Here is a 23,327-nt window from a genome sequence, read left to right as displayed (position 1 = left end):
GACAGAGACAGAGAGAGAGAGGGGGGGGGGGGGGAGAGAGAGAAAACACATTCATTTTGAAGCACTCTCTCCATACATTTTAAAACTATTTAATGAAAACATGGCCTCAGCAACCTGGCTAACATTGCAGCGGTGGTCGAGCAGGTGGCGAGGACCTTAAATCTAACTGAAGTGACCGCTTCCCCATCTGTAGTGTGGGCAGGCATTCTGATCCCAATTCGACTTCTGGCAAAATGGCCCTGGGTTGGAATAGTGCTGGCAAACCAGCACACGAAACAGCGTTATGAAGTTCTACTCATGTCCAACTCTATATTTACCTCTCTCTGGGGTAAAGAAGTCCATTCGGCCCGTTGAGTCTGCGCCGGCCCTTGGAAAGAACACCCGACCCAAGTCCACAATTTCATCCTCTTCCCGTAACCCAGTAACTCCACCTATCCTTTTTTGGACACTGAGGGCAATTTAGCATGGCCAATCCACCTAACCTGCACATTTTGTGGACTGTGGAAGGAACCCAGAGAACCCGGAGAAAACCCACGCAGTCATAGTGAGAACGTGCAGACTCCACACAGACAGTGACCCAAGCGGGAATCGAGCCTAGGACCCTGGAGCTGTGAAGCAATAGTTCTAACCACCCTGCTACCATGCCACCCACATTGCTGAAATTAACCCAGTGATGAGGGGAGGTGCAAAGCAAGCAAACCCGGGAAGGTTACTATTGGGTTCCCAGGGGCCCCTTGTTCAAAGGCACAGTGCCTAATCGAGATAACCCAGCACTGAGGAGGAGTCCACTGAAGGCCAACCATTTGCCCTTGTTGCTGACACTCCTGCCCGCGATCCTTTTCCCGCTAACACTTGCGCATGCCTCGGTCCCTCCTCGATCCGAGGGCTCGGGTGGGTGTAGTCCCAGCAATAGCTGCAAAGTAAAGGGTGAACATCATAAGCATATGATGCTGATGTAATGATGTTGTAGCACTGCATGGCTAAGTAAAAGAAATCTAAAGGGAGCAGAGGTTCCGACCTTGTGCAGGGGCCTCAATATGTATACAATAACTGTATACATGGCCTAGCCATCTCCATCAAGGGAAACCTCACCAAAGATGCAGAGGATCTAAAATCAGACGATCCTTTATTCCATCTTCATCAAAGGAGGAAAGTACTCCGGAGGGTATGGTATCTAATGACATACTCTGGGAATGTGTTTGTCAATGCACGCCCACACATATGCTCACCCTCACTGGCAACTGAGAATCTAGTCCCTGGTGTGTAAAGCTTTGCACCAGAAGCATGAATTCATAAAATCCGTCTGATTATCTATCTCACGCTGATGCTATTTCAAAAGAGAAAGAATTATTCCTGTCTAGGTGAATGGAAAGTTCATCCAGAAACAGTTAATATTGATCACCAAGTCGCTAATTGGCACATTGGCAATGGCCTTTGCAATTGCTCTCATCAGGGGTCCTTTAGGCCTAGCCTGAAAACATAATGCTGGACAGCTAATTGGGGAGTCTGCAATGTTAGCAATCTCCATGCAAAAATTTCTTGGGCAAACGAGGAAGTTATCAGATAGCTTCTCTGAGCGAGAAATTGAACCTTGCTTTGCACATTTTTATAAGCGCAAAATTTACATTGGAGGGCTAGAGTGATCATGGGCTGGATTCTCTGACTTGAAGACTAAGTGCTGACGCCGGCGTAGGAACAGTGGTGTGTTACGCCAGAGAGAATGGTGCAAAAGCTGCACCGATCCTCCGTCTGGTGGGGGGTAGCAGCCATGCAGCATAAAGCCCCTGGCTTTACCTGCGGATAAGGCCGGAGAATTGCTGGGTCCGTCGCCATGCATGCGCACGGCGGCACCGTGCAACATAGCACCATCCATGCACAGACCTGGCCTGCCAAAACCTCCCCCCCTTTGACCAGACTTGCCACCCCAGACCACCTCCCACCAGTCGCCCCAGCCCCCGCCAAAGCCGCCCATGTCTGCGGAAAGGCTCCCCCCTGACAGTGGCAGCGCTGGAGATTCAGTCCGCAGCCGCCACGCCGGGTTCACGGGAAAAAAAAGGATAAGTGTTCCACGATCGTCGGGAACCCGGTCCATCAGGGGTGTGGCCACATCATGTGGCCATCCCGATGGCGTGAAGCGTACTCGTCGAGTAAGCCATTTTCAAGCGGGCGGAGCATCGCAAAAGCAGCACCGTCCCTGATTTCGGCGCAAATGGGGATTCTCCGGACGATCGCCGAACGCGATTTCAGCATTGGCGATCGGAGAATCCCGTCCCATATCTGTTTTGTCAGAGTGTTATTAACCTGCCAGTTCAAATAACCCAAATAATTGGCCCAAATCTTGCTCTATCCATATCATTGGAATTGGAAATTAATTTGGAAAATACGCACCAGGCCGCAAAGGAAGCCCTGATGCAGACATACGCACTGAAATTGCCCAGAGACTTCCGATGGACTGTTTTACGCAGCCTGGAATGCTCTGAGAAAGTCTCCCACACTGAGTTGAGTGGCAAAGGCATGGGCCTAATGTACAGAAATAACCCAAATACTTACCCAGGAAATTTTAGCCTGGTTAATGCCCGGCCTAAATCAGAAATTAGCCAGCACAACTGACCTGAGCTCCTTAATCAACCCCTCCATTCCCCAACACAACCAATCTACCTCTGGGATTCCTCTCTCCCACCACACCCCTGACCCAACTCAACTATACCCTGACCCAAGCTGACTCTCTCCCACCACACCCCTGACCCAACTCAACTATATCCTGACCCAAGCTGACTCTCTCCCACCACACCCCTGACCCAACTCAACTATACCCTGACCCAAGCTGACTCTCTCCCACCACCTCCATACCCCAGAAGACGAGGCTAGCCCCAGACCCTAGCTGACTTCCAACCCCAACACTGCAAGCCAAACTGACTCTCTGTCCCACGATGGACCCCCTTCAATCACTTGCATCCTCACCCACCCACTCAATCACTCACTCACTCACTCACTCACTCACTCACTCACTCACTCACTCACTCACTCACTCACTCACTCACTCACTCACTCACTCACTCACTCAGTCACTCACTCACTCACTCACTCACTCAGTCAGTCAGTCAGTCACTCACTCACTCACCCACTTACCCATTTACTTACCCCTTCACCCACCCATTCACCTGCCATCGCTCATCCACCCACTCGCCTACCATCACTCACCCATTCACTTCCACTCACTCACTGACACAATCCTCTCACCCACCCACTTAATCACCCCACCACTCACTCACCTGCTTACCCACTCACTGGCCCCTTCCCCACCCATTCATCCACCATCCCTAACTCACTCGCTCACTCACACCCTCGTCTCCTCACCCACCCACTCAACCGTCTCACTCATTCACCCACCCACTCACTCCATCGTCCACCCACTCTTTCACTGACTCACTCAATTGCTCATGCGCCCACTCACCCCATCACTAACCCTCCATCCCTCCCCCACTCACCGACACATTCACTTAATCACTAATCCACTGAAAGACTTCAGACCTTTATGAATTTACCTGAATACGGTTGCTAATTACGTAAAAAAGGGTGCTTCCTCTCTTTACCTGTCTTCCCCATCACTCGTTGGCCTTCTGCGGGGATGGTTCTGAGTGACCCGTTGCTGTGCAGCGGCTTTGTTGAAAATTGCAAAACGGTCGGGTCATAAAAACCTTTGTGGCAGCAGCAATGTACACAGCATCGATGCTGACTGGGTGGCCAGGGCCAATATTTTTCAGTGACATATATTGACGGTAAATGCAGTTTTCCTCATGAGAATGTATTTCCTTGTATAGCTCTTCCTTTGTGCTCTGGAAGGTCTGAATTATAACTATAATTCACTAGGTAATTTTCAGACAAATGCTCCCAAAGTTGTTCCTCATGACGAATTTATTACTTTGTCAGTTATTGATGTAAGACTAATGGATGTCATCAGTTGATTTTGTGATGTTGTTTTTATTGAAGAATGGCACCATGTGAGCTAGCTTGCAAATCAATCGTATTACTTCTATATTCACTGATCCCGATCACAACGATTGCTCGTGCTTTCAATGCCGTTCTCGGGTATACTGCTGTACCTTGGGAATTTATTTGTTTTGAGCTTTGAACCAGTTTTGCAGCTCTATCCCGGTTAAGCCAATAAAACTCTGTTGTGATATAAACATAGTCGGGTGATCCATTGATCAGTGCTTGCCCACAGGTGGTGGCAGACTGGAGCAGGCCCAGGAAAGAGGTTAGAAGGTCAGGTTATTTACTCTGCCCTTGCAGCATTGAAAGTTTAGAGATGGATAAGGCTTCATCTCCTGCATGTTTCTCTCTCTCTCTCTCCCCCCCCCCCCTCCCCCCTCCCCCCACTGCCCTACCTCCCCAGAGTAGGCTGGCCTTCAGATTCCAGCAGTGCCAGTTTGTTCACAAGGCCTTGCAGCCACTGTCACTTTGGATGGCATTACTCCTGTTTCAGGTCATCACCTGACCCCACAGCCAGAGGTAGAATTCCACTTTCAGCCATTAAACAACAGCGGCTTACTACCAGACCTAACCTTCACACTCAAGTAGCACATACATGCCACATTAAATTAGAAAGTAGGAGACACATATCCTGTAGGCACACCAAGTGTGTTAGCTGGCTACAGAAGTGTTTTCTAATGTATATATGTTACCCAATACGTTTTGTTTTCTCCTTTGCTAAGACGGTCAAAACTACCTGGCCACACTCTTGTTTCACCACATGGTCTCCTGCTTCGCTTGCCTCTTGAAAAATGAAAAATGAAAATCGCTTATTGTCACAAGTAGTCTTCAAATGAAGTTACTGTGAAAAGCCCCTAGTCGCCACATTCCGGCGCCTGTTCGGGGAGGCTGTTCCTCTATTGCCGAAGACTGCCTTCTCATCCTGCTGAATGTTTAATTCTCTGTGCCACACAGCTATGCAGTATGTGGATCGGGATTATTTGGGATAGCTTTGAACCGTTCAGGCAGACAGTCCTCTGCAGGTGGCAAACACCCAAATCGTAGCTCGATTATTCCAAAGATGTGCTCGATGATAATTTAGCTTACTGTATTCAAGAGCATCAGGTGATAAAGGATGGAACTAGTGACTATCTTTAGACACTTTGATAAATTTCTATGTATAAAGATGCCCAGTGCAAACATGCAGCTTCTAACTCAGCCACCACAATTTCAGTCCGTTTGTCTGTATACCTCTTCTGATCTGATCCCAATAAAGAGCAGGTAAGCCTCTTGAAAGGAATGTCCTGGAACAAATACTGCGCGTTTAAAGCAAGCTTAGCTAATTAAAGTAAGGTGACATTTCCAGGGTTGATGATACACTCCAGTCCCCCTGGAGCCACTGGTCTCCAAGGTCTGATGCGTACAGACAGACATCGCATGTTTCCTCTCAGGGGGCATCAGGATATACAGGAAGCAGGGGAGGAGAGGTAGGAAGTGAAGCCAAATGATCCCTTTGACCCCATACTGCCTGGACTTGTTCATGGTCACCTTGGCCAGGGCCAGGAACAGTGTCACGAGGAGATCCTCCAAACTGTCCATTCTACTCCGTACCAGGAAGCTGAAGATCAGAAGTTTGGGATTGAAGAGGAGCCGGAACTGAGAAGCAGCCCCATCAGATAATGAATGAAGGAGGCTGCAACCTCGCACGTCCTCCATAGATATGAAATACTGACTCACTGATGCCGTAAAAATTACAGGCGACCTGGGGGTCCATGAGTGTGTCATGTTATTTACCCTGGGGTAACAGGGACTGCAACTGGATGCAGTTGTACTGGAAAGCAGACACCAAACTTAGACGTTAGTTCAATACGATGTATTGAACTTATGTAACAATGCACACAGCTTGCTATGGGTTGACACTCTACTAATCTAAGTGTGCTAACTCTAACTAACTAGACCAGACTAGCTCTGAGCCACGTGTAGAAGGTGCTAACTGATATATACACCCTGACTGTCACTACAGTTGTCACCAGTGGAAAGAGGCGGAGTGCTGATGCCTCATGTGTCTTATAGTAGGAAACCCCCCTCTAGTGTTCTGTCTGGTGATTGGTTGTGTTCTGTCCTGTGTGTTGATTGGCTAACCTGGGTGTCTGTCACTGCCTGTCTTTACCTCATTATGTGCATGAGTGCATATTATGACATCCCCCTTTTAAAAAAAAATTGTCGGTTGCTTAGAGTATTTACAGATATAACTATTTACAACGAATGGCTAGTGAATGTATATGTACATGAAAGGTGTCTAGGGTGCTGATACTGAACAATATGTACAAAAGAAATGTCTACAAGTCCAATCTCTGGGGCTTGTGTCTGATCCTTGTCGATCGCCTGAGAGGTGGAGGTGGGGACGACGGCACCTTGACAGGTTGGCATGCAACCAGATTAGTGGCCTCGTGGTGCGAGGTGTCCGGGGGAGGCATAATGACAGCTGGAAAAGTGAGATTCGGTGGTGGGCAGGCAAGTTTGCGTAGTGCCCTTCTGTTGCGCCTGACAAGGGAGCCATGAGCCATACGAACTACGAGGAGTTTTAGGAGCAGCCTGTCGAACATCAACAGCTGCCGCTGACAGTCTCCATCAGGTAACTTGATGCGAACAGCATCTTCCGAAGAGAGCACAGGCAAATCAGTAGCATGAGTATCGCTTTTGCTGGTTCCTGGGTAGCTGCACCTTTTGCAGCACTGGGAGGGGATCCAGGTCTGGAAAATGGATCGCTGGCCCACGACCGGTGGTGCAGACATGCACAAGGCTCCATAATGTCCAGGCTTCCCACAATTTAAACATCGCCTGCCTCTTGCAGGGCATTGCTGCTTTAAGTGGGCGGTGCCACAGTCCGGGCACTTCATGAAGTTGACATCATTACGCTCTGTGGGTTGTCGCACATGCGCAGTGTGGTCAGCCGCCGTTCGCACCTGCGTATTGTGGTCTTCGGCCATTTTGTTCTCCCATCCGTGGTACGCATGCGTGGGACCCCGGGAAAGCATGCAAAATGGCCACCTTCATCGATACTAAGGCGCTGCGTCCGAGCGATGGCCTGTACACATGACTGGCAGGGTCATGTTTTTTATTTTCTCTACCTCGTGGAAGGAAAGTTCGTCCTGTTCTGCCGATTTAAGATAGAAGTAGCGACTTTCCGCGTGTTCATGCACTTTAAACGTCTCGATTGCGACTGGCGGGGTCATGTTTTTTATTTTTAGGAGCTGCTCCCGCAGGGCATCGGCGTGGACACCAAACACAATCTGGTCCCTAATGAGGGAATCAGCGGTGTCACCATAGTTGCAGGACTGCGCTAATATACGAAGATGAGCTAGAAAGGATTGGAAAGGTTCATCCTTACCCTGAAGGCGTTGCTGGAAGACATAGCGCTCAAAGCTCTCAGTCGTTTCGACTTCACAGTGACTGTCGATTTTGGCTAAAACGGTCTTGAATTTGATCTTGTTCTCACTGTCGGTAAAGGTGAGCAAGTTGAAGATTTGGATGGCTTGGTCCCCCGCAGTTGATAGGAGCAGCGCAATTTTTCTGGTATCGGACTCATCCTCGAGGCCCAAGGCCTCAATGTAGAGACTAACCTTCTGCTTGAAGACCCGCCAGTTGGCGCCGAGATTGCCGGAGATCCATAGCTGTGGAGGGGCCTGGATCTTCTCCATGCCGCTGGAAGGCACTTGCTGGTCGTCACTGAATTCTTCAAGGTAAATTACTTAGATGAAGTAGACTCCTGGTATCGTGTTGTGTTATTCACCCTGGGGTAACACGGACTGCAACTGGATGCAGTTGTACTGGAAAGCAGACACCAAACGTAGATGTTGGTTCAATACGATTTATTGAACTTCTGTAACAATGCACACAGCTTGCTGTGGGTTGACACTCTACTAATCTAAGTGTGCTAACTCTAACTAACTAGACCAGACTAGCTCTGAGCCACGTGTGGAAGGTGCAAATTATATATATACCCTGATGTCACTACAGTTGTCACCAGTGGAAAGAGGAGTGCTGATGCCTCGTGTGTTTTATAATAGGAAGACCCCCTCTAGTGTTCTGTCTGGTGATTGGTTGTGTTCTGTCTTGTGTGTTGATTGGCTAACCTGGGTGTCTGTCACTGCCTGTCTTTAACTCATTATGTGCATGAGTGCATATTATGACATCCCCCTTTAAAAAAAGTGGACATAACAACACCTGCCCACTGCCTGTAACACTTTCCATGCTAAATCTCTGATGGACAAAAGGAGGCACAGTGGCTAACACTGCTGCATCACAGCTCCAGGGACAGGTGTTTAATTCCAGCCTTGGGTCCTGTCTGTGCGGAGTTTGCACATTCTCCCTATGTCTGCGTACGTCTGCTCTGGTGCTCCAGCTTCCTCCCACATCCAAAGGTGTGCAGGTTAGGTTGTTTGGTCATGCTAAATTACCCATGAGGATCCAGGGATATGTGGGTTACAGAGTTGCAGGGATAGGTTGGGAGCTTAGTTAAGGCGCTCTTTCAAAGGGCTGGTGCAGGTGTGATGGGCCGAATGGCCTCATTCTGCACTGTAGGTATTCTATGATTCTACTCTATGACATCCACATAGAAAGCCTGGCCCCAGGGAGCATCAAACCCTCCAGATAACAGGACGGAAGACTACAGTGTTACAGAAGACTGGTGAGGGTCAGGAAATGGGGGGATGCAGGAGCAGCCCATACAGGAAACTCACAAAATGATACAGAGGGATTGCCGAGTTATGACTCAGGTTGTGGGGTTGAGGAACCCGAGGGGGCTTTAGGGTCTGACGGCAATGAGAATTTCTGTTTGAATGTGAATAAATTGGCAGCAGTGCTCTACATGCCTGACCCACCTCAATACCTTCCGTACAGCCGTGGTCGAGTCCCACATTTGTTTAGGACACACTGTGGCTTTGACCGCAAACTGAATGTCATCCAAGGACTTGCATTGCGCCAGCACCTCCCGTGCTGCAGGCTCGTGCTGCAGGCTATACAAGCTTCAGCCGTATATACACATTACAACTCAGCCCATCAGAGGCGGAGCATCTCGGAGGCCTCAGAGAATATCAGGTCGGATTCACTAATGACATGCAAACGGTGTTTACTGTACGTGAGTTCCGGAACGCACTGACGTCACTGTCGAGATTTCGGGTTTTGCAATTTCTGCGGCAGCCAACGGAGAATTCGCCCAGGGTATCTTTCTGACCTTCAACCTCGTGCACCCGGACTCCCAGAATCTGGGTGCGTGCCTCCATGCAAGTTACTCACAAGGACATGGGGCATTCTGCATGGCAATGATGAAAACAAATGAGTAAATGTTTTCTCTTTCTGCAGTGCTATTCAAAACCTGTGTTCAGCACATGCTGGAACCTTATTCGCGTGTCATGCACAGATCTATGTTGTGGGGAGGTGCGTGCGGGAGTAGGCTGGGTGGACTGTGTTTGGGTGTGAGCACCCTAAAATGTCATGGTGTGTCTGGAGCTGAGAGGACCCTGCTAAACTGCTTCGTTGGAGTCACACGTAATCTGCACTGACATTGTGCGGCTGTAAAGACTATAGATGAGGTACGTTTGGCTGCCCACACTTCGAAATCTGATTGGTGAAAAGATATATGGCAGGACATTAGAAACTTACATGAGTGGTTGTGAGAATAACCGCTGAGATATAATGCTCATTTTACTTACTGTACAGTGTCATGACCGACTGAAGCTAACAAAATACAACCATTTACATGGCCAAGTGTAACAACTGGGAATGTTGTGTGGACTCTCCACAATGGGCAGACTTCACAATATAAGGTTTCCTTGTGGAAGGCTCCTGATGGTATCATTGCCAACTGGCCAACATTTACAACTTTTACTCACATGCTCCGAAGTCTCCTCCCACACAGCTTTGCAAATCCATGATTCCGGAATCATGCAGCCGTGGATTGGTACAAATATTTGCAAGCATGGCCCTGGCACGGTGGATCATGGGGGTGATCAAAATCCAACAGACAGCCCCCTCACCCCTACAATGCAAATCCTGCCCACCTCCACCAGACCCCCCGACCAGATGCCCCCATCAGGCTGCCCCATCAGAGACCCCACCAAAGACCCCAACCAGAGCCCCCTATCAGAGCCTCCCACCAGAATTTGAAACCTTACACAGTGCTGGTCAGTTGAATAATCTTCACCTTTCAAGGACACAACCTGTGATCAATTATTGCATTGTCAATATAGCGAATGCGACAAAAAATGTTAAACACATACATAAATATTTTTAAAGAGCATATTATTAATGCAGCAACATAAACAACTTTTAAACTTACCTGTTAAGGTGGCATTGCCAGGCTGGCATGGGCAGTGCAGCGAGGCTGGTAGTGCCAAGGTGCCTGGGTGGCATTTGCCCGTGCCGAGAATCAGGTCTGGAGGAGTCCTGCCCTTATGAGGTGGGGTGTGGGTGGCTCGCGGACCACCTCATTGGTAGTTTGGGGTGTTGGGGGAGTCTGGAGTGGGGGATTCAGAGATTGGAGAGAAGTTTCAAAATGACCTGGCAAGCAGAGAGGTTTAGTGCAGGAAACGGGGTCGAGTGCGGGATCAGCATGGAACGCCCTGACGAGGTCCAGAAATGAAGCATAGTCCCGTTTAATAGCGGGGTCATTCTCGGCATTTCAAGCGCCAGGAAACACCCAACCTAACGCATCCAACACAGAACTCTGCTTCATTTTTGCTAAGTCGCATCCAAGAAGTTATTGTGAGAATAAAGGTCAAATTAGCAAAGAAAGCGAAAACAAAACCTCAGAATTAGTGAGAGAATCTTTTTTTTCTCTTTTTAATAAATTTAGAGTACCCAATTCATTTTTCCAATTGAGGGGCAATTTAGCATCGCCAATCCACTGATCCTGCACATCTTTAGGTTGTGGGGGGCGAAACCCACGCAAACACAGGGAGAATATGCAAACTCCACACGGACAGAAACCCAGAGCCGGGATTGAACCTGGGACCTCGGTGCTGTGAGGCTGAAGTGCTGCCCACTGCGCCACCATGCTGCCCTAGACAGAGAATCTTTAAACATTTCAGAAAAATTAAAGACTGGACTGACAATGTGGTATATTCACTCAGAAACAATTGTACAAATTGAGAAACACATTTTACTTCAGTTATTTTTGGTCTGATTTTTAAGGTTTTCTTTGGATGGCTATGTTAATGTGAACATGGAGAGCTGAGCAGCAACAACTTTGTGCATTTACAAATTTAGTCATCCTGTAAAGAAAGCTTCACTTCAACTGAGAAAATACTTCAGTCTCGTAAGTGCATATGTTTGTTGGGAAAGATGTTCCAATGGAGTTTGCACTTACGTCTTTGTGCAATTAACACTTCCATAGGTCTTGGCAACACTTCCATCATGTAACTTAGTCAAACTTTTCATGAAGTTCTGAAGCGAATTAACACAGTGTTTTGTCACGTTCTAACACAGTTAAAAAAGTACAAAAGTTGCACGTTTACTCCTACATTCCTCAGAAAACATTTTGAAGTCTAATAATTACAATGTGGGAAAATACAGCATCCAACTTTACTGACAGCAAGATCAGACAAACAGCCCAGAACAAATGACTTGTTATACTGAATGTTGCAACTTCTTCAGAGGCAATTGTTGATCAAAACATCAATAGACACCTTGCTTTCCATCTCTGAGATCTTTAACAGGGCAAAAGAGACTCGTGTAACATTTCATCCAAATATCCAACCGTGCAGAACGCATTCAATGCTGCAATGCCATTTCAGCCTGGATTTTAAGGTTCAAGCGTACAGGGACTTATGTTGGTGAAAGGCTGAAAACAGACGCAGACCCAGGAGAAACTTCTTACAGAGGCTCACTTAACCCTCCAACGGGCAGTGGACATCACCATTTCCTGGGAGAGTAGGGTCTAAGAGCTGCAGGGCGGTCCTGAATCTCGGTTGTCGGAGTGACCGGCAACCAGCCGTAGCCGGGCCCGAGAGACAGACGCGAGCCTCCACAAGGCAGGACCTGCTGTGGGAACCGAGGCTGTCGTCATGACACACCTGGGAGCGAACAGGGTGATTCCCTGAGCCAGAACAAAGATAGCGTCCACAGGCAGCAGGTCAGGCATCGTGACCAGGGCTGGGACAACAGGCGAGCCCGTGAAGGTGACATTCCCTGCCAACTTCCCAGGTAAACATAGGAGGAACTTCTTCACCCAAAGGGTTGTGAATCTATGGAATTCCCTTCGCAGTGAAGCAGTTGAGGCTCCTTCATTAAATGTTTTCAAGAAGAAGAAAAAAATAGTTTTTTGAAGAATAAAGGAAAAAAGGGTTATGGTGTTCAGGCGGGAAAGTGGAGCTGAGTCCACAAAAGATCAGCCATGATCTCATTGAATGGTGGAGCAGGCTCGAAGGGCAAGAGGGCCTACTGCTCCTAGTTCTTATGTTCTTATGTATTCCCACCCCCCAGAGGCCAAGCATATTATGTCAAGGATCAGGAAGATGCATAACAGCAGTGGCAGTGCATTACAGCCCCCAGGATCACGCCAATCTGAATAGCACTGAAGGTAAATGGACACCCCATTGACATGGAATTTGACAGCAGAGCAGCGATCTCAGTCATCAGCTGCCAGACGTTCGCCATGATCCTGTTTGGCTACATGTATTGGGCAGCCTTTGGCCATTGAAGACTCCACCCACGTGACCGTGACTTACGGGGGCCAGTTGGCATGCTTGCCCTTAGTGGTAGTCCGCGGTGGAGGATCCAGCTTACTGGGCCTTTTAAAATTGGACTGGCAATGTATTTGCCGTATGTACTCCCATGGCCTGGAAGGAGTGCTGCCGGAATCCCAGGAGTTTTCACTGAAGGCCTTGGCACCATTAAAGGCACATTGGCAAAAATCATTGTGGATCAAAATGCACAACTCCTTTATTTCCGCGTCTGCCCAGTAGCATATGCACTACACCCCAAAGTTCATGTGGAGTTGGATCACTTGGAGCGCTTGGGCATCACCCACTTCGCCGATTGGGCTGCGCCGGTGGTCCGGTGTTAAAGCGCGATGGATCAGTACAGGGATTACCAGGTGATGGCGACCGGGTTTCTGATCTTGGTCATTACCTGGCCCCTTGCATTGAGGACCTGTCTGTTTGCCAAGTTCAGCGGGAAAATAACTTCCACAAAACTCAGCACGAGCCATACATATTTACAGCTGGTCCTAGATCTGGGCTGTCAGAGTTTTGTCACCGTCAACACTCGCAGACGGTTTTACGAATACACCCAGTTACCATTCGGAGTTTCATCGGCCTGTGCGATTTTCCAGCGAGTGATGGGAAACATCCTAAGGGGCCTTCCTCGGGTGGCCATATGCTTGAATGATATCCTCATCACCGGGGACTTGGACAAGGAACATTTGGAGAACCTCAGGGAAATCCTCCGATGGTTTGAACCTCCGACCTCTGCCTCCCTGGGGAAAAGTGCATTTTAAATGCTCCCATGGCCACCTATTTGGAGTATCAGGTAAACAGGCACGGCCTTCACCCAGTGGAAGACAAGGTGCAGACCATCCAACAGGCTCCCATCCCTCAAGGTCAGACCGAGCTCTGCTCCTTTTTAGGGCTCATCAATTATTGCAGGAAATTCATCACCGGCTTAGCCACGCTGCTTAGTCCGCTCCAATAAAAAACAAAATAAATAAATAATCCTTATTGTCACAAGTAGGCTTAAATTAACACTGCAATGAAGTTACCGTGTAATGGCCCTAGTCGCCACATTCCGGCGCCTGTTCGGGTACGCAGAGGGAGAATTCAGAATTCTCAGCTGGCATGGGAATTGAACCCGCGCTGTTGGCCTTGTTCTACATCACAAACCAGCTGTCTAGCCCATTGAGCCCAGCAACTGTTGAAGAAAGGGCACCAGTTGGAATGGGTCCCCCGACCCTGCACTAGAAAGCGTTCCAAGAGGTCAAGCAGCGGCTGTCCTCCGGGAAACTGTTCACACACTTTGACCCTGAAAAACCGCTTCTCCCCACGTGGGATGCTTCCCCTTACAGCATGAGGGCCATTCTCGTACACTGGATGCCCAACGGGTCAGAGCGGCCGACCGCTTTCGCTTCTCGCACAGTTGTCGACGTCGAGAATCACTATGCCCAGGTTGAGAAGGAGGGCTTGGCTGTCCTGAAGTTCCACCAATACACCTGAGACCACGTGTACACGGTCAATACAGACCACAAGCCCCTGCTCGGGCTATTCAAAAGGGACCGGATGATTTCCCCGATCATGACCGCTAAGGAGCACAGGTGGACATTACTCCTGGTGGCTTATGAGTATAAACTGGAACACCACCCGTGCACACGGATCTCACATGCATTGAGTCACCTGCCCCTTTCCACGAGGCCGCCGGCACCCGCCTCAGCCGTGGAAGTGATGGCGGCCCTCCACTTCATGGACTTTTTGCTGCTCACGGCTGCTTGCATTAAAGAATAGACCGAGAAGGATCCATAGTAATCCCAGGTCCGGCACATGGTCCAATACAGGGCCCAACAGAGAGCTTTGCCCAGCAAACCTACGGGCTTATACAACAAAGCTCCCAGAACTTAGTGTGGAGGATGGTGGTGTGTTATGGGAGACGTGGGTGGTTCACCCGGAATACGGTCACGCACCATTGCTGCAGGACTTCCACGGTAGACACCCGGAGGTATCCATGATGAAGATGCTCGCCCGCAACTATGTTTGGTGGCCCGGCATAGATTCCAACATCAAGAAGATGGCCCATCGCTGCGGCCTTGCCAGGAAAACCAGAAGGCCTCACTTGCTGCTCCGATGCACCCTTGGAAGTGGCCTGAAAAATCTTAGTCCTGCGTCCACATCGACTTCGCCGGCCCATTCCAGGGGGCCACGTTCCTCGTCATGGTGGATGCCCATGCGAAATGGCTCGAAGTCCACAAGGTGCAGTCTGCAAACATGAAGGTGACCATGGACCTGCTGAGACATACGTTCAGTACTCATGGCATCCATAAAGTGTTGGTGCCTGATAACAGTACGGCCTTCACCAGCAGGGAGTTTGAGCCATTCGTAGCTTCAAACTGCATCTGACACGTGCAGATTGCTGTGTATCACCCGGTTTCAAATGGGTTGGCAGAACGGACAGTCCAAATCTTCAAGCGGGCAATGACGAAGCAGACCACCATATACTGGGTAGCATGGTTGGTCCGTTTCCTTTTTATTTACCAGGCCACCCCCCATGCCACCACGGGATTGGCGCCGGTTGGGTTGCTGATAGGACGTTGGCTCAGGACATGCCTCAGCCTCATCATCGCGGACATCCATGCACAGATCTGCCATCGACAGGACCGCTCAGAGATGGATGCTGTTGGCGCACGCAGCTGCGCAACGTCAAGCCCGTGGACACCTGTCGATGTTTCGAATTTTGCCAACAGATGGATCCCGGGCATGGTGCTTTGGGCAATGTGTCTGGTCTCCTTTTGGTCCAGGCATAGGAACATGAAGCTAGCTACCACTTGGACCATATCTGCTGCCATACACAGGAACCTTTGGAGCTCCGGTCCGGGACCAGCCATGATCTCCATCACCACCTAGATCACCGCCTAGAGCTCTGCCCAGATCCCAACCCCAATCACCCTCACCTCCGCCTGTCGATGTGAAGGTGGCTGAGATGCCCGACGCATCCTTGGAGAACTCAGACACCCACTCCAACATAAACTCTGGCCCACCCGACGTAGTCATACAGCCACTGCCAACGGCGGTGTGCTTGCCAGCTGCACCACTCCTGCCTCGATGCTCTGCACCAAATACACACCTCCTGGCCACCCCTTTGATGCCAGATGTTCACTGTAATGCCTTGCTGTCGAAGAAAGTAGTATAGGGAGGTGAACCTGCACCTTCCCCTTCATACTTCATGTTCACGTAGATCTACATCCTAGCCTAACTTACGGACAAATTATTCCACAAGAAATGGGCCTGATACATCTATCTGAGTTTCTCTTCCCAGGTGTAAGACATAGACTATTTTCTCAATGGGGAAATGCTTCAGAAATCAGAAGCACAAAGGGACTTGGGAGTCCTTGTTCAAGATCCTCTAAGGTAACGTGAAGGTTCAGTAGGCAGTTTGAAGGCAAATGCAATGTTAGCATTCATGTTGAGAGTGTTAGAATACAAGAACAAGGATGTACTTCTGAAGCGGTATAAAGCTCTGGTCAGATGCCACTTGGTGTATTGTGAGCAGTTTTGGGCCCCATGTCTAAGGGAGGATGTGCTGGCCTTGGAAAGGGTCCAGAGGAGATTCACAAGAATGATCCCTGGATTGAAGAGCTTGTCATATGAAGAACGGTTGAGGTCTCTGGGTCTGTACTCGTTGGAGTTTAGAAGGATGAATGGGGATCTTATTGAAACTCACAAGATACTACGAGGCCTGGATAGAGTGGACATGGAGAGGATGTTTCCACTTGTAGGAAAAACGTGAACCCAAGGGCACAGCCTCTGACTGACAGGACGATCCTTTAAAACTGACATGAGGAGGAATTTCTTCAGCCAGAGGGTGGTGAATCTGTGGAACTCACTCCCGCAGAAGCCTCTGAATGCCAAATCACTGAGTAACTTCAAGACAGAGATAGATAGGTTCTTGAATTAATAAGGGGATCAGGGGTTATGGGGAGAAGGCAGGAGAATGGGGTTGAGAAAAATATCAGCCATGATTGAATGGCGGAGCAGACTCGATGGGCCGAGTGGGGTAACTCTGCTCCTATGTCTTACACTCTTATGGAAAGGTATGCAGGGGCAGCATGGTGGCGCAGTGGGTTCACCCTGCTGCCTCACGGTGCCGAGATCCCAGGTTCGATCCCGGCTCTGGGTCACTGTCCATGTGGCGTTTGCACATTCTCCCGTGTCTGCGTGGGTTTTGCCCCCACAACCCAAAGATGTGCAGGCTAGGTGGATTGGCCATGCTAAATTGCCCCCTTAATTAGAAAAAATGAATTGGGTACTCTAAATTTATTTTTTTTTAAATGGAAAGGTACGCAGTGTCTTGTGTCCTATTGATACCACATGATGAACAGATACAAGATTGGACACTTGGTGTTACATTATACATTTAATTCCCTCTTTACACAAAATGAAAAAATCGGGATATGAATTACATGATACAACATGATCTCTTCCCTGAGAAAGGGGGCAGCAGGGTAGCATGGTGGTTAGCATAAATGCTTCACAGCTCCAGGGTCCCAGGTTCGATTCCCGGCTGGGTCACTGTCTGTGTGGAGTCTGCACGTCCTCCCCCTGTGTGCGTGGGTTTCCTCCGGGTGCTCCGGTTTCCTCCCACAGTCCAAAGATGTGCGGGTTAGGTGGATTGGCCATGCTAAATTGCCCGTAGTGTGCTAATAAAAGTAAGGTTAAGGGGGGGTTGTTGGGTTACGGGTATAGGGTGGATACGTGGGTTTGAGTAGGGTGATCATGGCTCGGCACAACATTGAGGGCCGAAGGGCCTGTTCTGTGCTGTACGGTTCTATGTTCTTCTATGTTCTATGTTCTAAATGTATGTTGATCTTTCATGCTGCTCTCATCTAAATTACTGTTTCTTTCACTTGTTGACACTTCATCAGGGCTGTGAAAACCCACCTATCCACTCCGTTTTGGGGCATCATAGGTCACATAAGGAGCACTCTGTTGGTCCTCTGTCGCTATTTGCATCCTCTCCAGTACATGGTCAATGTTTTCTCCCCATACAGAGGATATCCCCAATGGGTTGTAGTTATAACAGGGAATTTCAGCGCAATACCCAACATCATGTCATGAACAAGGTTATCACATTGGTCATAAATTTCTGGAGCTGTTGAACCTTCTCAATGTTTATGTACTCACAGTGGGTGAAAGTTCATAATCTGTCACTCGTCTTAAATCTTCATTGCAGATTCAATCAGGTTTGTGTCCTTCCTCCAATTTCTCTAAATTATAGAGGGTTTGTTCCACTAACCAATTCCTGTATATCATGCACACATCATTCTGAGATGCCTTTGTGCTTGTATCTCAATTTTCTAACAGTCTGTAAAATAGGATTAGTAAGTTTCTTTACGTTTCATTATTAGGTCTTCATACAGTTGCTGTTGTGCCATAGTATTTCTTTGCTGTAGAATACTTTTAATTTTCAACTTAACTTTGCTGAGTTCACTGTTCCTGTTACGAAACTGAACGTGTTGGAAGCCAATCCTGTTGTATTGACATCTGTTATTCTATAATAATAAGAATTGTTATTAGTGTCACAAGTAGGCTTACATTAACACTGCAATGAAGTTACTGTGAAAAGCCCCTCGTCGCCACATTCCGGTGCCTGTTCAGGTACACAGAGAGAGAATTCAGAATGTCCAATCCACCTAACAAGCACATCTTCCGAGACTTGTGGGAGAAAACTGGAGTGCCCAGAGGAAACCCATGCAGACACGGGGAGAACGGACAGACTCCGCACAGACAGCAACCCAACCCAGGCCTCGAACCCAGGTCGCTGGCGCTGTGAAGCACCAGTGCTAACCATTGTGCTACCATGTTGCCCAGTTGCTGAACCCGCACCTCCTCTCTCATAATCTGAACTCTTAAAGGCTGACTTGATCCCATCTTGGTGGAGGACAAGGTCAAGGCTCAGTGCACCTTGATAGTCTTTTGACAGTTTATAGTACGACTGAGGATTTACAAACATCAGTACCTTGCTCCCTTCAAGTTAAATCAATGCTTACAAATGCTGTTCTGTGACTTTAAAACTTCACCTGCCATGTTGATCGCTCAGAGGAATAAATTACCATGTGTGCTGATGATCAATTCCTCAACTGATTAACTTTGTAGGTTGACGCCTCTTTCCCGAAACACATGTTTCCCACAGTGAAGAATTACAGCCCGGGAAATGATTGCCCCAAACCTCTTCTCACTTTTGACTGTGCCTTCCTACATCTTGCACCAATCCCACATCCGAGGCCGTGAATAATCCATTAACATTTGAAGGTGTCTCAATGGGGGAAGATTCTGGCTCATCAACATCATCAGATTGTTGACTGAGTTTCAATCTACTGAAACAATTTTTGGGATGAGCATTTCCAAGAGTGTCCACCCAGACATGTGGAAACCCAACGAATATGCAATTCTACAGTTTGAGCACAGGAGTTTGATGGTCTAGATAAATAACTTAAAGCTTGGATAGAAAGATATACTTGTGTGGGCAGATTACCTCTGCCGTCTCTTGACTCATATATTCAAGAAACCACTTTGTTTCGTCGCCATTTCATCTCAAGATTTTTTTTGTAACTCAAATGACGTTTGTCCTGTGGAATGTGAACAAGAAAACCATGGCCATTTTCCAACAACTGTCCTTTACAATGGGCTATTTCTTCCCACTGCCATCACTTGAATGTTAATTGCTGGCCCCCCTTTGAGATGAACTTGGACGCCAGTGTGACATATGCCATTTTAATCTGTGCTGCCCTCCTGGAAGCACTGCCACATCACAATTACAACATTTTTGGAGATGTATCATGGGGCCACCTTGCTTCTGGGGAATGTTTAAGCAGTTGGCATAAGAGTAAGAAAAATGGCAATACAAGGCCCTATCCCAGATTCCATCTATGCATCCAGATTATATGTGTTATATAAAATGGACATCATGCTGGCACAGTTGTTAGCACAGCTGCTTCACAGTGCCAGGGACCTGGATTTGACTCCAGCCTCGGGTGACTGTGTGGAGTTTGCATGTTCTCCCCGTCTCTCCGTTTCTCTGGGTGCTCCGGTTTCCTCCCACAGTCTAAAGATGTGTGGGTTGGGTGGATTGGCCATGCTAAATTGCCCCTTTGTGCCAAAAGGATAGGTGAGGTTATGGGGATAGGGAGGTGGGAGTGGGTCTAGGTAGGGTGCTCTTTCAGAGGGTTGGTCCAGTCTGGACGGTCCAAATGGCCTTCTTCTGCACTGTAGGTGTTCTATGATTCTATTCCATGATTACTGGGCCTGAGAAATTTTGAAACCAAGAAAGAGACATTTGGTGCACTATAATTGAATCCCAGTGCTTAAATCAGGCAATATTTCTTTGGAGTCACTTGCACTTCAGTATACCCATTCAATTTACAAAAACAGACTGGTTTTAAACTTTTACTGAAGCAATGTTTCTCCCAGCACATGTACAGTCCTTCAGCTGATAGAGGAAGTGGCTTTAACACCCTATTTAAAGTGCAAAGAATTTATGTGCTTTCCACGAATATTCTTAGCAACCAAGTGTTCAGTCATGGCAAATGATCTAATGAACAGTCAAAATGATCTCAGCTTCAATGGAGCTATTTGCTTTACGAAGGTACGAAGGTAAGGAGTATGGAGATAATGGGAGGCCAATCACAATGGCTCATTTCTTTGCAAAGGTGGTTTAAGTCATATGGTGATGAAAGAAAATTTATGAGAACAATGCATGCAATATATGAGGAAATGAACCTTCAATTAACCCAAAACTATAAGATCTGCCTTCACACCCCTTTCTCTCTTTCTTAATTACAGATGCAGCAGTTCACTGTTATTTCTCAGATAGTATGCAAGCAGAATGAGAAGATCACAGTAAGACCATTGAAATTAAATAATGGACGTTTCAACCATTCCACATTGATATATTAATTCGAAGAGATTTTTTTTAAATCCCGAGCGGAGAGAGCGGTGGCGCAGTGGTTAGCACTGGTGCCTCACGTCGCCAAGGACCCAGGTTCGATCCTGGCCCCGGATCACTGTCCGTGTGGAGTTTCCGCATTCTCCCCATGTCTGCATGAGCCTCATCCCCACAACCCACAGATGTGCACAGTAGGTGGATTGGCCACGCTAAATTGCCCCTTAATTGGGACCAAAAAAAAGAAATAGGTGCTTTAAATTTTTTTTTAAATCTGAGGATGAGCTGATGGCTTTTCCAAATATTGAAAAAATACGAGCAGTTATTAAATTGGCCATGTTGTCATGGAGCCCTGCAACTCTAAATGCTGCTTATTTTCCCAATCTATTGAAGTTTGCTAATTGGGTGCATGCCATGGTATCGTGGCACCCCATCAGCTGCAGTTTCCCAACCCAAAAAAGACCAATTTACATTAATTCACTGTTTCTTTTCAGTTTGCTGTTCCTCTATCCATGCTAATATTAATTAGCTCCAACACCACGAGCTCTTATCCAGTGTGGTAACCTTTTATGTGGAAACCTATCGAATGCCTTTTGCAAATCCAAATACAATGCAGCTGTTCATTCCCCTTTATCCACCCTGCCTGTTGCACACTCATATAACTCGTATAAATTTGTCATGATTTCCTTATCACAAAAGCCTGTTGACGCTGTTTGAGTGTAGTTTGATTTTCTAAATGTCCCCTGCTATTACTTCCTTAATAACGGATTCCAACATTTCCCCAATGAAAGATGTTAGTCTAACTGGCCTACAGCATCCTCCTTCCTGCCTCCCTCCTTTTTTCAGCAGTTTTGTTATATTTGTGGTTTTCCAATCCACTGGCACCTTTCCAGGATTAAGGCTATTTTGGAATATTACACTCATTGCAATAACTGTGTGCGATTTTCAACCCGCGTTAGCCACCAGTGAGAAATGTGGTCTGGGCTCAAAATCCGAAGAGAATCGGAAAACGTGATTCTCTCTGGTGTGATTGGGATTTGCGATTTTCTTCCAGCAGCGGATTGACATACTGGAGGAAGAGGAGGAGGAGGAGGCAGAGGGTCATGCGGCCACAACTGAGGAGGTAAGGGAGGAGCAGCAGGGGCTGGGGTTTGAGCCCATGGAGGAGCCGGAGGATGGAGGACAGTTGGCGGCAAGTGTCCAACATCCCAAGAAGACCCTGTGTCCGTCAGCTTAACATCTTCCCTTCACCCCCCACTTTCCATACAACACCCATAATCATTCCGCCCCTCCCTAACCACCTGTTCCCCCTCCATGGGTTTGTGTAAGATCATACCACGGTGATGGGCCTGTGTTGCACGATCTGCGGGTCCCTATACGGGAGAGTAATAGCCACTCGCTGTGAGGAAAGCTCTGATTCCTCAGTATCTGATAAAGTCTGACTCCTGTATTTTTGCCAACAGCGTGCTTATACCTATCTTCATGATGGAGTCTGCATCGGGGGCTTTTGATCTTCACCACTGTGCCGGGGATTGGGGGGAACAGGTAGTTGATGGGGCAAGACCGCTGTGACAGAGGCTTCACATTTATCAGGTGTTAAATGTTCTAATAGTGAACATTTTAATGCCACAGATTTCCACTCCCCCGAGCTGACCTCACCAGTGCCCACTCAGTTCTCATCACTCTTCTTGATCTTCCGTGGCCTGATGCAACATTTAGGTATGTCCCCAGATTGCACATCAGAGGTAGAGGCAGTCTGCTGCTTTTTATGCCTTGTGACCTTTGATGCCCTTGGTGGATGTCATCTGGAGGGCCTGGAGTCGGAGTGCCTAGGCCATCTTATCGATGACACGGGCATCGGCATGCCGCCCAGTTCTTCCCGTGCCTTGAGATGCTCCGGTGTCCAGAGGGGGGATTCAGAAGAACCGGAGACTGCTGTAGTATCCTTGGTGTAGGGCTTCAGGTTGGGCTCCAGCACGTCCTCCTCCCTGGGGGTGCCCGTAGGGCCCTGAGTAATTGCATGGGATGGAGGGGCAGCTGGAGTGAGCTCCAAAAGCCTCTGATTAATCTGGTCCTTCTAGTTTAGGAGGCTCCCCATTGTCTACACCATGGTGTCGAGGCCCTCAGTGATGACCTTCAGTGACTCACCCATGCTCTGAAGTAACTTGGTCATGTCCACTTGAATCTGGGTATGATGTTGAGGCCCTCAACCACGGTTCTCACAGACTGAGCCATGCCTTAGGTACCACCACTCATGGTACAAACATTGTGCTCCAGGTTTTCCACTGCAGTCACCACCCTGACTGCTGGCCTGGGTGTCACGCATTGCTGGCACCATCTCCTGCATCTGAAAGTTTGGGACTCCACCAATCGGCTTTGCAGTCGCTGGAATGTTGCTGAAATATCACTGACATCCCCTCCTGAATGCCATGGCTGTGTCCTATCATCTGCATCAGCTCTGGGATAACCTTGTCCAGATGCTCGGCATTGGCTGGGACCCAGCTGAGTCCTGGAACCCAGCAGAACTCCGACTGCTGTGTCCCTTAGATGTCCCTACCTCCACCTGATGTGCATCAGCAACTGTGTGGTGCTTACCTGATAGTCCTTGTCCACTGATGTCGCCCACCGAGGTGTATGTATCTGTGCTGGAATGTGCAGGTGATAGCTGTGACGCATTGTTGTGTAATCCTCGGAGCTCTCCTCTTAGGTGG

The sequence above is a fragment of the Scyliorhinus canicula genome, chromosome 10 (assembly GCF_902713615.1).
Source record: "Scyliorhinus canicula chromosome 10, sScyCan1.1, whole genome shotgun sequence".
NCBI classification, from domain to species: domain Eukaryota; kingdom Metazoa; phylum Chordata; class Chondrichthyes; order Carcharhiniformes; family Scyliorhinidae; genus Scyliorhinus; species Scyliorhinus canicula.
The sequence above is the reverse complement of the archived record's forward strand: the minus strand, read 5'-3'. Positions refer to the sequence as shown.